Source organism: Dicentrarchus labrax, unplaced genomic scaffold (assembly GCF_905237075.1).
Source record: "Dicentrarchus labrax unplaced genomic scaffold, dlabrax2021, whole genome shotgun sequence".
NCBI classification, from domain to species: domain Eukaryota; kingdom Metazoa; phylum Chordata; class Actinopteri; family Moronidae; genus Dicentrarchus; species Dicentrarchus labrax.
In genome coordinates, this window is record NW_026136706.1 from 12,609,893 (window position 1) to 12,622,629 (window position 12,737).

The window sequence follows — 12,737 nt, forward strand, 5'->3', positions numbered from 1 at the left end:
TATGCAGCTGTAGACTCGTAATCTTCAGACACACCTCCGAGCCCCTGAACTCCTCCTACAAGACTCTGTGATTGGCACAGGTGCCCGACGATCACCCTAAACCCCGCCAGACACAACTGCATACGCGCTGCTATTGGTTGACACAAGATGCCAAAACCCCGTGAATCTGTGCGTCGGCTCCGTTGCACCTGTCACACTGAACACAGTAAAGATAAATGCTGCGAGAAGGATTTATAGGTGTAATGGGTGAAATAGAGCTGAGTATCACTTATAGGTGGCTGCCCCATGCGCTTTTGAAGGTCTTATCCAGATCTGATAATATATAGTCTCATATTGGAAGCGTTGTTGATTTAATACTGAACTGAACTGTCAGCACTGTACTTTGGGAGTGTAGTGAGAGTGCCTAGAGTTAGAGTAGATTTCATTATATTATTATCTGGTTTATAGAGAATTAAATTGTCTTTTTGCTTTTGATCCGGTGACTAAATATTTATTCCTCCTATCTAAAGTTGCTTCATTTTATAAGACTGTTGTAAAACATGATCAGGCAAGGAAGAGAAGACATTTTGACAGCAAAATTATAACCCCACACCTTTTTTTTCACGCTGTATCTTAAGCAAAGATTTCAATTTTTCCTCAGCTATCAGAGTGCATTACTGTTGAAGGCAATATCTCTCCATATCCAGGGTAATCATTTCCCCCAGGGGTGGCTCAGTGTAAATGACACAAATAAAAGTCAAATAGAACATTTAGATAGTGATATTATTGTGCTCACTGAGGTATTTGTAACAGTTTGAAAGCTGTGTCTTTGCAGTGGCGGAAAAATAACTAAGATAATGGGAGCATAGGAAACAATGGGACAAAAGGTTATTACTTTCTGACCCAGCTGTTTCCTATACTTTTTACACTTTTGGAGAAGGGTGAAGACCTCCCGGAGTTACAATATGTCCACACATCTGGACAGAAATCATGCACTCTGACTGTCCCCCCACCCCATGTTCTCTCCACACAAACACAGGCACACACACAAGTGCAACCAGAGTCCGAAAGGGCATACAATACTTTTAATGTTCGTATTAGACTTGGTTAATCAGTAAGGAAAATAAATAAAATGCAATAGATATTGTATCTATTTATCAGATTCATTCACTTCTCATGTATTTTGGGTTAGTTCAATTTATTTATTCACATAAAAGGGTAAAATAATTGTTTTTTACCTTCAACTTTTGATAATTAAGCCACTATATGAGATGAAAAACAGAAGACTCTCCACCATAACATATACTATCAACTGTAAGCCTGTTTTATCATAGTGGGGTCTTTTTAGGGACAAATGATGCTATTTATGCTCTTCTGAAAGTGGTTATTAGCTTTATTATGACTGGAGGAGGCAGTTTACCTTCCTTTTCATTTTCCATTACATCAAAGTATATGCCCGAGCAATAAACATCCTATAAACAGGTCACTTCTCCCCAGAAATCACTCAAGGCTTTTGTTTTCTTCTAATAGGGAGGCATACCGCTCGCCCAGTGCCCACACACACACCCACTGCCTGGCCCGGTGCTTTTTTTGATCCTGGAACAGTGAGCTGAACTTCCCTGAGCCAAGTGTACGCAACACTTTAAGAAAATGGGATGCAGACAGTTTTCACTTTGAAGAAAGTCAAAAGGCTCTGTTGTTTTCAGCTTGGTTGCAAAATGAATAGTGCACTGAACTGTGAGGGGCACTTCTTGAACCTCTGCTGCAGTATTGACCCTTCGCCAGTGGGGGGCAGTCCATTTCTCACCTCATAGGTCATGGGACCAGCAGAGTGACACAGTGGGGGGTGGGCCATCCAAGCTGCCACCAACTAGTTTCCTGACTCTCTGTGTGACATTGGCTTCCTATCACACAGCCGCTTTATTAAATATTCCTCAGCAGAAATGAGCTTTTAATATCACTGACACCACAAATTTATTAAGAAATATGGAAAAATGAGATCTGGCAGCATGCTACGAGGAGAGGCTTCGCTCTAAATATGCCCCAAATGGCTGCCGTTTATCATTTTTAATACCAAAAATGCAATTTAGCAACGTTGTGTGTTTTCATTATACATTACACTTTAAGAGGCACCTTCTGACAGTATCACCCTAATGTTGTCAATTAGGTAATTTATTCCAGGGGATTATGAGAGGGAATGAGACGAGGTTTCATGTGTTCTTCAAGGCGTTCCCCGGTGCCTGCTGTACAGCTAATCTAATACATAACCCCCTGATTTGTTTAATGGATGAGACTTTGCTGCTGCAAGAGGCACGCCAATAAAAGTCGGGGCCCTCCAGAGGCTATTGTGCCTCATAATGATGCCAGACACACAATGTGAGAGTTATGAAGCAATTTTTTATCATGCGGCACATTGTTTTGCTCTGTTGGTGCCGTGCAAGTATAAAGGCAATCTCTCCCTGCAGCAAAGCACTTCTCCCCCACACTTAGATAAACCTTCAGTATGATAAACTGTCCCAGCCACATGTTGCAGAGATGAAGGAAGTTTAGGATTTAAATACGTGTCCTATACAGAGAATTTGCTTGTTAGTCATAGCCAACTTAGACTTTCGTTAATCATTTCTTTATTCTTTTTCAGAGATTTTATTCTACTTTTATGTTGAATGAGAGTATTCCTGTGAAATAATCAAGCCGTGTTTGAAGGCTACAGCAAGGAACATGCTGGTCCTTGGGCATATGTTACATGGCTCTGGAGAAAATGAACAGTATGTACTCATTTCGTGAAAAGCAATCGCAAACAATAAACTAAATCTTGAATCTGCCTGCCTCTGTCTGCACAGGGTTCTACAGTGTCATTCAAGTTATGTTATGTAAAAGTAGGATTTCTCAACAGCAAACACATGAAGTACAGCACTCAGTACCAAACTGCTTCTTTGTGAGCAGGACAAAAGCAACATTTAAGTTATATGCATCTAAACAAAAGACGTTCTGAAGGCAGATAGCACCACAGGTCTTCTTCCATATCTCTGTGTGCTCCCATCTTTCCAAACTATAAGGGAGCAAGAAGATGAATACTTCTTTAAATATATATATATATTTCTATTTCTGAGATGTCGGGGCTGCAAAAACTTAGAGCCATTTGTTATTGTCAAAACAAAATGGTTTGTTGAATAGATAATGCTGAAGTAGTCTGAGGAAGGCAACCAAAGAGCTAAAAGACTATCACAACACTTTTGAGTATTTCAGTCTTTTTACACACAGTGTTAAATCAATATCAGTATGCTCACATGCACAAAATATAAATATGTTTGACCAATAATTCGATTTTGTTTTCATGAAGTACCATTTTCTGTGTTTTTTAAAGTTAAAAAAATTAAAAGAGTTAAATCAATTGATGCACTGGTTTTACCCAGCCTAGATAATCCTATGTGATTTTCCTATATGCTTGTCCTTGATGAGCAACATTATAAATAATGGGTAGGTTCATTAGAATTTACCGGTTTCTGAATAACTTGCCAACAAATACTCTAGACCACCACTCTGGAACTTGCCTTTGGCTTGAATCGAAGCCATAACAAGTGATACTGTTGCGTATTATTTGCATCAGCTTTATATGCATAACTAACATGATATATGCAGCATCAGTAATCATCATGCAAACCAGGAAATATTGCGTAACGGAGCCTAAATGAGAATATTTGTACAACAAACTCTGAATTCTCATGGGTGGATCAGGAAGCCATAAGCTTTGTGATTCACATCAGAAGATTAGTTTATCATAGAGGGATTCAAAACGCAGATCAGTGGAGATGGCAGCACTAAGATGGGTAGTGTTTTATACACAGTAGATTTAATTATCTGAAAAATAATTGTAACTGCTGATGATAGATAACTTTGTTATCAGCAGCCACAATGAGGTGATTAATTGCCCCCAGGATTACATGGCATTAGACTTAGCATAGGTTCAGGCGTGAAATCCTTGCGCGGTAACATTCCATCATATATATGTCAATATCAGTATTAGTCATTGATGTTTTTTAAGATAAGCATTGACAGACATTGTGATTGGTTCATAATAATCACACCATTGTCACTATTATCCTATGCACACTTTCCTATGCTTTTTGCAGCAGTTTGCAAGAGCTTAAGCATTACAAAATCTATTCAATATACTGTATGAATATGTGAAAAAGAAATCTAATTCGTGAGATCAGACTTTGGGCTGAAGGATAACTACAAGGTTGATTTTAACTTAAGAGCAACACCCTTTAACAGTGTAAGTTCTAGAAAATGGCAGAATCTATCTGTAAAGTAAAGAACGACAAGCCGAATGCTTCCACGGAGGAGAAGTTTGGGTATGTTTACATCAGTGCAGTAATCCAGCTGGGCATGAATCATAAGAAGTGCCTATTTCCCAGTGTAATCTATTCACATAGTCACTCTCCTGAGAAAGAGGAAGCAACAGGAATTATTTGGCTTTGCGGGAGACTTGTTTGTGTGGACACATTTAAAGTGACCACCACAATAGATGTATCTCTCTGAGTGAACGTGTTGTACACTTATAGCTATTTCCCTTCACATTTTTCATCTCAGTAGACTCTTGTGGTGGCGAAAGAGTCAACTGAAACTCTGACTAGCTCTGCATGAGCCTGACTCAGTGAGCAATAAGCAGCGTTAGCGCATTACACACACATGATTACGTGGCCATTTCCTCAGTGAATGAGTCTCATCAGAAGTCACTGAAGAAGCCACTGAGTGTGTAATTGTTTCCCATTAGGGGAAACGTTGACTGCCATTGAGTCGAATCTCACTGCAGAGTTTGCTGACGAATGCTCACTGTCCACTGAGTGGAGCGGACTAATTCTGCTGTAGGTTGTGATGGAATTGTTCAAAACCTCCCTAAACCACCAGATCACTTTTAGGATGAGGGTGATGCATCATTTTTTCTGGGGGTTTTTTGTGAGGGAGAAACTACAGGGCAAGAGTTCATATGTTTGTTGATTCACTGAAGTGACACCAGACTTGAAACATTCTTATCAGTCAAATCAATGCCTGCAGCACTAATGCCTCTGTAGCTCAGATGCAGTCAGTGCTCTTTACGCAGCAGTGTGTGACTGTATAGACCATGTTTTTTACTTTTTTTTAATTTGTTGCTTTTTCTTTTTCAAAGCTTTCAAGTTAAAGAAAAAATAAAAGTCCAGTGTGCCCTTGTGTGTATGGATTAACTGAAAGGTGGTATGCACGGATGTGTATTTTTGTTTCGACAATCCTGTCCCTTTATGAGCTAGTAGTCTTTCTACAGTGTTACCATATCATCTGTAACATCACGCGCACACACTAATTCTCTCTCTCTCTCTCTCTCTCTCTCTCTCTCTCTCTCTCTCTCTCTCTCTCTCTCTCTCTCTCTGAAGCCTGCACTGCAGTGATGAATAATCGTTAGCATGCGCCGTTGTGAAGGTGTTGTAAATTGGATGGCTTACATTGCAAATTACAGGCTGGTCAAAAGTTCAAATGAGGCCAGTCATGTCAAGTGAGACCTGAGGATGAGGCAGAGAGAGGACATTTCTCCAGTTATTAATGGCTGTCTGAAATGGGCTTTGCAACTGCACTATTAGGTTGATGGGAATGGGAGGAAAAATCAGGTTTCCTTTACACTGCTGCCATCTACAGGATGGAGGTGTCATCAGAAGTGTCATTATCACTGTTGGAGAGGTGTCTTTACAGCTGCTTCAGACTCCAGAGACAGACACATAAATAGAATAGAATAGAAAAGAATAGAATATAACTGGAAAATGCAGACAGATTAGTGGATATAATTCTGTCAGAAAATCTCAAAAGCTCCCCAATTATAAGACCTCAAACAAAAACTGGTCAACATAATGTATCTAAATTTGAATTATAAAGGAAAAATACCCGATTCAAATCATGAATATAATATTTTTAGATCAAAAAACGGAAAGATGATATATTTGACACCTCATATTTTAGTGCAACAAGTCACCACTGGATGGCAGTAAGAGAACAGGTCTGGAGTTCAATATGGTGACTATCCAATGGTCCAGTTACTGCAAAAAAAGTGGTTATAATGTCTTGAATGTGTTGCATGTGTTTCTTGTGTCGGTGGGTGTAGAGAGAGAGACAGAGAAAAGGACAAATGGAGTGTAAGTGAGATAATGCCCACATAAGAAATCATGATCCATCCCAAAGCTTTACAACTCTTCCTATTGAGAGGGATCATGCTAAAAAAAAATCACAATAATTCACAAATACAGTATGTGTAAAGTACAGTTTCCTTCTAACTTTAGTTAACACAATGTGTCGTAGGCAACAAATATTTTTTAATATTTTAAAAGTAAGATTTTCAGTAAAAAAAGACAAAGAAGTGACATTTTAAAACATTTTACAGTTCTGTGTTGTATGAGGTTGACACCAGACATAATTAACAAATAGACCTTCCTTTTCCTGTTTCCAAGTAAAGCTGTTAGGAGATAATGTACAGTATAGAGCTTGATCTTGTACAGTGAATGAATACATGGCTGCTCATGTGAAATAGTTCCATAAATAAATCGGCTTTACAGTATCTTATGTTCTTGTGAAATCATTCAGCATGAAATGTAACAGCCAAGCTCTCTTCTGAACAGCTAAGAACAGAGAAGTTCTTTTGGATTGGTTTAAGTACCTGCATGTGAACTTAATTCACATTTATAGGCTTTTTCAGATGGTGACTTTCCCAGTGGAACCAACATGCATTTGAGAACAACTCAGCGTCAGACACAAGTCACAAGTTTGTGCGGGGTTTGAATTTACATAAACAGGCCACATAATTCTATAATTGAACACAAAGGATGTGAGAAATAAGCATTGGCGTGATTTTTAAACCAGTTTCACCAACAACACAGCGATATATGACATCATCATCATAAATTGGTTTCAGATGAAATTTCCAGCATATTTTTACGGCCACACAGCCCGAGTGTCTGCCTTACGAATCACATCACTATAGCCATTTAGTCACTCTTTTTCATAAAGCCGGTGTAGAGCTAAGACATAATTCCCGTTGACACAATGCCTGTTAGATGTTCTGTCACAGTGATTAATATAATTAAAGATGCATTTTAACTTTTAAATGGAGAACAGTATATAAGCTGAAGTATAAATTACTTGTCTGTTGCAGTTCATCTTCTCTCAGCCCTTGTAATCGTGTCACTTGTTAGAGAATTATTCCAGTCTCAGAAAACAGTGATAACATGAGCCATGCATTAGTGTTGAGGTGGCCTTGGTTAACCTTGCTGAGGGATGACAGTAAATTGTGGAATTGAATAATGCAATAATAATTAAAGGATGCAGAGAATGATTTACAACCGTCTAACCTACCAAATAATAAAGACTATTGCAATTAACAATGCTACCGTGCACTATTTATTCTCCCAGTCAGGGAGGCCTCTGCACGGGTTAGAAGTGTCTCAGTCTTTCCATCTTGAGTCTTCTCCACTGTTCTCTTGACCCAAGAGTCTGCAACCACAAGAGAATGTGCTGACATTTGAAAAACAAAGGTGAGAAGCGTGCCAAAAACACTTGCACCAACTGTTTTATTCTTTACTTCCTTTCTCCTTTTTCCCTGAGCTGCAAGGTAAGCTGAATACGTGAAATACTGATTGTCAGAGTCTAGAAAGAAGTTCCTCTACTAAAAAAAAACAGAAATTAATTAAAAACAGCAAAGAACTTCTGTAATTATAGTTGAGTTACGTGATTAATGCTGTTATTTCTGCAAACCTCTACAACTCCTCTAACCCTAACCGTGGCCAATTTTACCTTGACATGGTGTTAATTTATACTTTTGAGAAAATAACAGCTTTATAAACAGGTAAAAAAACATCACACTTTTTAAAAATCTTTTAGCACAGTTTTTTTTTTACAGCCGTCTTTCATTTGAGAAATCACTGACATCACAATTACATGATTACCAGCAATGACAACACTTCTGTTTGAGTAACAGCCTTGTCCCAGCCTCTTCTGAGAAGTACAGTAATGCCAGACCTTTCAGACTCACTGACAACTCGTCAGCATCATTGCACAGAAACCCACTGTGTTGATACCTTGCAGACAGTAAAACACACGTTGACTACAAAGTAGAACACAAAGGTGCCATAAATCAAAAACGGATTTCAGTTTGAGTGTTATTGTTCTGTCAAAAAACATGTCATCACAAAAGGTAATGTAGTATCAAGAAGTGTTATGGTGGTGCAATGAAAGTAGTCTGATGTAATGTTGACTGATGATAGAGTGCAGAAAAACACAGGGAGGGGCGAACACACTGTGTCTCCCCGGCCCACATGCAGCAGTGAATGTGATGCAAATGGAATAAACTTAAAGGGCTGACATTTACTTTTGCACTTTGGTTTACAGTATGTGTGCTTGCCCTTTAAATCACTTGTGATCATTTTGAACATGACTCCTTTTGTCGACTCCTTTTGTCAGGTCCCACCTCCCAAAAACGTAAAATATACTCTTCCGAGGAATTAGCAGCTTTCTCACAGTCCCACTGAAAATCCAGGCCAATCTATTTTTGGAAATTACAGTGATCATATATGCTTCTCAGTCTGACATTCAGATGAGGCTGATTACGGTGCTGAATTGATGAAACTTCCTTCTCTTTAAAAAAAAAAGAAAAAGGTTTTGTGCTCACATTTGTTTCCTGTTTTCAGTTCGGCTCATTGCAGCTGTGTATCCATTTATGTCAAACCACCAGTGCATGTATCCCCACATCCCAATGTCAGGTTCCTACAGTAAACCTGTAGCAGTCTGCTTCATGACAGCCCTAAAAACTGTGTCTCGCTTCCCAGTACATTTTCACAGTTCAAGCTGATCAGCAGGTGTGTGCACTGCTTTACAAAACCCCACTTTCTCTCTTTATGTCACGTTCTCTTTCTTCCTGTATCAGATGCGTTCATCCCTCTCTCTCTTTTTCTCTCTCTCTCTCTCTCCCTCTCTTTCTGTTTCTCTATTATTGTTTCTAACTTTTCCTTCCCATTATCTCAGTCTGACTTACCAAGAAGCATCTGATGTGTGTGCTAGTGTCCTTTCTTGGTTACTTTCCCAACTTGGCCTCGCTGCCTTTGCTCTCTCTCTTTAGCTAATTTCGCTCTTCTTCTGACTTCCCCACTGTCTTTTCTGGGGTCAGATGCAGCTGCACATTATTGTTTTTGTCTTAAATGCCTCTCTTCACTTGTGTATCTCTTTGTATATGTTGTTCACCCCACAGTCCCCCCCAACCCCCACCACTAGACATGGCTGCACAACGCGGGTAAAGTAGAGGAAGGAAAGTGGAAGTTCCCCCACAGTCACTTCCTCCCCACATGAATATCGCTCTTTTTAAGCCGACCACAAAACAGCCCAACATTACCCAGAGGCCTTTGCAATGTCACCAAGCCCCCACCAACATTATAGTGTCTGTGCACAGGGTGTCAACAGCTTGGCCTCAAAAATCTACACTAGCAGCTTCATTTCCAGATAACTGCAAACAACTCCCCAACTTCATCGTTTTTTTTTTTTTTTTTGTGTTGATTAGCACAAACTGAAAAGATTTCATGGACCTTGCATTGATAACGTAACAGCCCCGCCACTGGTGGGAAGACATAGTAGTAAGAGCCACAGAGGCACAGATAACCACCCACACAGTATTCCCCATAGATTCTCAACACTACCCCTTCTACTACCTTACCTCCAATGTTTTAACAGAGACATTACACCAATCAGTCACTGAATTACATTAATCTTTTCCCAGGTTCTCACATTGCATCAAAAACAAGCAATGCAAACACTTAACAAAGCCACTGTATCTGATACCACATTCTACAGTGCCTCAACAAGCCTTACTAACTTCTAAAATATGGGTGTGTAACAGAACTGAACTGGGTGTGTGTCTCTGTGTGTGTGTGTGTGTGTGTGTGTGTGTGTGTGTGTGTGTGTGTGTGTGTGTGTGTGTGTGTGCATGCATGTCTCTGCTGTGTGTGTGAAGTTTTAAGGGCCAGTCCAAACATCCACCACTACCTGGCAGGAAAAACAGGAATAGGACTTGTCACCGGGCGATTGCACAACCTTTCTGTGGATTCACACTCGGCTGAAAAAGAGCTGGAACTGCTCCCTGCAGTGTAACTTGAACCCCAGAGGACAGGCTTCACCACTTAGACAAAAGCAACACTGACTGTAAAATGCTTCAATCCATGTTGTTATCTGTAACTTAAAGACCGTACATCATTTTTGAGAGATGTGTGCATAATAATCAGTTGGGTTGCAACTAAGGAAATTAATGCTTTTTCCACCAGTATAGAAATTATATTGATTTGACCCAGCCATATTTGTCCCCAGTATATTTTTCTCATCTGGGTTTACTCTTGAGATGCTGTGTACTGGATGAATGTTCGTTACATTCATCGAGTACATGGACTCCAGTGCCCCTATGAGGTGTGTTTTGGTGTTAATCTGAGTGTGTAAAGTGTGTCTGTGCACGTAGGTGTGGATGGCAGTAGTTTCCAATGCTTTTGACACTTCTAGACAGCTCTTATTGTCTAAGAAGACCTGCAGAAGAAGAGGCATGGACAGTAGGATCCGACAGAGGAAGTCTCATAACCAGAGACCACAAAGCTGCCATAGCTCTCTGGCCCGAGGAGAAAAAAACAGCAGCACTCGGGCTGAATTCTTTGTCCAGAGAGGCTATATCTGCATAATACTTTATTTCTTTCTAATAAAAAAAAAACCCTCCAGGTTACACAAACCTCATGTGTATAATGCAGAAAAACAAAGCGTGCAGAGTGTCAAGAGGTTCTGAACAGTTCAAAATATTACACACGTGAGTGACTTTATGTGCCTTAATAATTAGTGCATCCAGCATCCAAAAAACAACACTGCCCTAATTTTCAGACTGATGTCAAGTAGGAAAGGAGGAGCACATTCAGTCTACTGCAGATCAGATGTTAGAAATGGCGGTAATTCCAGCAGGTTCATCTTTACATAGGGTTTTTTTTTTCCAGACCTCTGACCCCAGACCCTTAACATTTTAAAATAATCAGTTAATTATTATTGTGTCAAATAATGGATCACCCTTCACTTCACACTTCAATGGTGAATCGCTTATGATTTGGCTGACCAACCAATAACATATTTTAAAAAGTTTTGGTGTATTCTGAACTGTTAAGTGCTTCATTAAGTGTTATTTCATGCAGCAAAAATGTCTTCAACAATCTTTAGCAGACGGTCCTTCGCCATTCATTAATGAGGGTGTTTAAGATCGTCTACAGTGCATCACATCCTCACCTGAATCACAAGCTGCAGTTGACACAGAGATTGTTTAATGACGTGGTGATTTAGCCCTCAGCAATATGGAAATATATTGCTCTAATAGTTGACTGTCCCCCAAAGAACAATGTCTGGTCTCCGTGCCAAGTAAACACTGACTATTAACAGTTTAGTTTTTAGTTTTGTTTAATTCTCAATTCCTGCGCATTATCAATTAAAACATTCATGTTTCTTAACTCAAGACAAAAGTTATATTAAAAAATGTTAATAATACATCAAAATGAATGCAATATCATTTTTTTTAATTTAGTTCTCAAATTCTAAATTTTTTTTTTCCACAATACGTGGAATGACTGGCTTTCTGCCAGGGGAGTACCGCAAAGTGAGGGCAGGTGTATCACTCCCGTGTTTAAAGTATGAGTCAAACAGAGATATGTTCTAGATGGGAACAAACAATCAACTGACAGGCAGGTAAATAGAAGAATTTGAAGATGAAAAGATACAGTTTGGGGTCTGTTCAGGCTTTACACTTCTCAGTTTTGCTACCGCCTTCAGGCAGCTTTGATTTTTTATGTTTGCTCTGTGAATGTGTGTGAGTGTGTGTGCTTTACACAGATTAAAGAAGTAAGGGGGTGAAGAAGGCTGCTCTGACATTTAGAGGCTTCAACAGGCTCCAGCGCCCACCTGTTCATAGACAAAGACTGGAAAGGAACAAACACCAGTCATTACATTGCAAACTACAGCAAAGCACTTAGGCTGTACAGTATGGTGTAGACGGTCTGGATGCACTCGACTTTTTAAAAAATAATTCCTGTTGTAGAGAGAGATTTTACCAATGGAACAAGGAGTTTCACCAAAAGCAAGGACTCACTTGTACTACAACTAAAGCCGCCAATTTCTGACATTTTGTTTTATTAATTTATTTTAATTTTCAGACAATAAATTACATATTAGTCATTGTTTGCATAAAGTGCTTATAATGAAAAAATCTTTTCTCTAAGCACATAATATCTGTGATTCATTAGGCTAAATATATAAATAAATGAATAAGTGTTTAGAAAGTGAAATCTAATTGAATGGCTCCGTTCTGTCAGCAGTAGGACACATGACTGATTGTTATCCTACCTTAAATAAAATGAACACCAGCTTGCTCTATCAGCAAAACTGTCTGCGTGACTCTAGTGCTTCAAAATCAGGGCTTAATGGTTTCACTCTAATCATCTTTCCACAATTCATGTCCAGGAAATTGACCCATTAAGGTTTAAATGGAAATGTTGGCCTAAAATAGACTTCACACATTGTATGTTTTTTATGATATTGTACAAAGCAGCTGGTGAATTTGAACAAGTCTGCCTTTAAGCTGAACAGCAAAAAGACAGACTGTGGTCTAGTAAATTACACTATAAAGTTGAATATAAGATGACAGGGGCTGGGCTAATAAGAACACATTTTCTAAAATATTT